Here is a 2,386-nt window from a genome sequence, read left to right as displayed (position 1 = left end):
TTCAGTGGCCTTGTGGCTGTGTTAACCTGGGCTACAAGAGAGACCTTTGAGCTCCATCCACGTCCACCTGTTAGCTCGGCCAAACAGCCACATGTTATTTTTCTTCCTTTAATCCTGAGGTCAAAGACCTTCCATGTTGTGTGTGTGTAGGGTGGGGAGCATACAGCCTCCACACTGTGCTTCTCAAACTGTCGGTGAGAAAGGACCAGCTTTAAGAAAAAAAAAATCCAACCAATTGTAGATCAATACTTTTCTAAAATACAATGAAAATTAATCAGAAAAATGAAGCCCCCTCTCAAAAAAACACACAGTATCCGAGGCCAGAGTTTTTAGTACTGTATTAGAGTTAGTAGGCATAACATTTCTCCATCAAATTGCTATAAACACTCTCGCCCAGCCAGTATGGCTCAGAGGTTGAGCATTGACCTATGCACCAGGAGGTCCCTGGTTTGATTCCCAGTCAGGGCACATGCCCAGGTTGTAGGCCCAATCCCCAGTGGGGGGTATGCAGGAGGCGGCCAATCAATGTTCTGTTATCGATGTTTCTCTCTCTCTCCCTTCCTTTCTCTCTAAAATCAATAAAGAAAAAATATTAAAATTTAAAAAATCGTTGAGATGGTAAATTTTGGTATATGTATTTCACCACAATAAAAAAAACAAAACTGAAGCCCTGGCTGGTTTAGCTCAGCGGTTAGAGCATCGGCCTGCGGACCAGAGAGTCCCAGGTTTGGTTCCTGCTAAGGGCACATACCTTGGTTGCAGTTTGTCCCTGGTCCCAGTTGGGGTTGAGTGGGTGGCAGCCACTCAATGTGTCTTTCTCACATCAATGTTTCTCTCTCTCTCTTTCTCACTCTCTCTCTCTCTCTCTCGTTCTATCTGAAGATAAATGCAAAAAAAAAAAAAAACTGAAAAAGAAAAAAAAAAACTATGACAGATCAGGGGTTGGCAAACTTTTTCTGTAAAGGGCCAGATGGTACGTATTTCTAGCTTATCTGACCATACAGTCTCTGGTCGCAGCTATACAACTACTCAACTCCGCCAAGGTAGCACAAGAGCATTAATAGACAACAAATACACAAATGAGTATGGTGGGTTCCAATAAAACTTTACTTACAAGGCAAGTGGCCTTGTTCTCCGCCTCCCCTTGAGTCCGCTGGTACTACCAGCTCTCGTCACTCTCTGATCCACTCTCTCCTGGAGACCGAGCACCATGCCTTCAATTAAGTTGCAGAGTTCTGATGGAGAGATATTTGAAGTTGATGTTGAAATTGCCAAACAATCTGTGACTATAAAGACCATGTTAGAAGATTTGGGAATGGACGATGAAGGCGATGATGACCCAATTCCTCTACCAAATGTTAATGCAGCAATATTAAGAAAGGTCATTCAGTGGTGCACCCACAAGGATGACCCTCCTCCTCCTGAGGATGATGAGAACAAAGAAAAGTGAACATATGATATCCCTGTAAGGGACCAAGAATTCCTCAAAGTTGACCAAGGAACACTTTTTGAACTTATTCTGGCTGCAAACTATTTAGACATCAAAGGTTTGCTTGATGTTACATGCAAGACCGTTGCCAAAATGATCAAGGGGAAAACTCCTGAAGAGATTCGCAAGACCTTCAATATCAAAAATGACTTTACTGAAGAAGAGGAAGCCAAGGTTCGCAAAGAGAACCAGTGGTGTGAAGAGAAGCGAAAAGTTGTGCCTGACACTGGAACGCTGTAAGGATTGTTCCAAATACTAGTTGCACGTCTCTGTTTATAATTGTTAACATTAGACCAACAGTAGACAAATGCAGCAGCAAATCAAGTGTATTAGCAGAATCTGGTCTTCGTTGCATGTGTAGTTCGGGTACAGGTTCCAAACCTATGGCTGAGTTGCTTCCAGCATGATCAAAAGTTTCTTTTTTCTTTGCTCTGGATAAAACTGAATTGTGGGTTCTCTATAGAAAGCGGCATTTGGGGCTTTCCCTCTTTTTTGTAAAGCGATTTCTTCCTAGTTTATTGTTCAGTGAACTTTAGTGACCTTTTAAAAGTTGGCATTGTAAATAAAACAACCTGAAAAGTTTTCTGAAATAGAATTAACAGCATAGTATCTTTATTCATGAGTTGGAAACTGGAGAAAAGCTACTTGAGGTCAATGTTCCGAGTACAGCTTCCTGGAGTCAAGGTCAAGGAGCACCACTGGTGTTGATTAGCCCATACGTAGCAGGGCTTTCTTCATTGCATCTGAGGACTTGTTTTTGCATTTTTAATCTTTTCTATGTTGGGTAGAGACTCAGTTACTACTCAGTTTGTGGTTTGGGGGGAAATATAACTAGACAGTTAGCTTTTCCTTTAAAAAATGACAACTCTTGTGATATGTCATCCTTTTATAACCAGT

At 41.7% G+C, this 2,386-nt stretch overlaps 1 pseudogene; it reads left to right on the top strand.

The window, feature by feature from the left end:
- Nucleotides 1-1,183: 1,183 nt before the first annotated feature.
- Nucleotides 1,184-1,729, top strand: LOC118628736 (annotated as a pseudogene).
- Nucleotides 1,730-2,386: the final 657 nt, after the last annotated feature.

Source organism: Molossus molossus, unplaced genomic scaffold, assembly GCF_014108415.1.
Source record: "Molossus molossus isolate mMolMol1 unplaced genomic scaffold, mMolMol1.p scaffold_m16_p_13, whole genome shotgun sequence".
Taxonomy (NCBI): Eukaryota; Metazoa; Chordata; class Mammalia; order Chiroptera; family Molossidae; genus Molossus; species Molossus molossus.
Note: the sequence above shows the minus strand (reverse complement) of the source record. Positions and strands in the feature narration are given on the sequence as shown.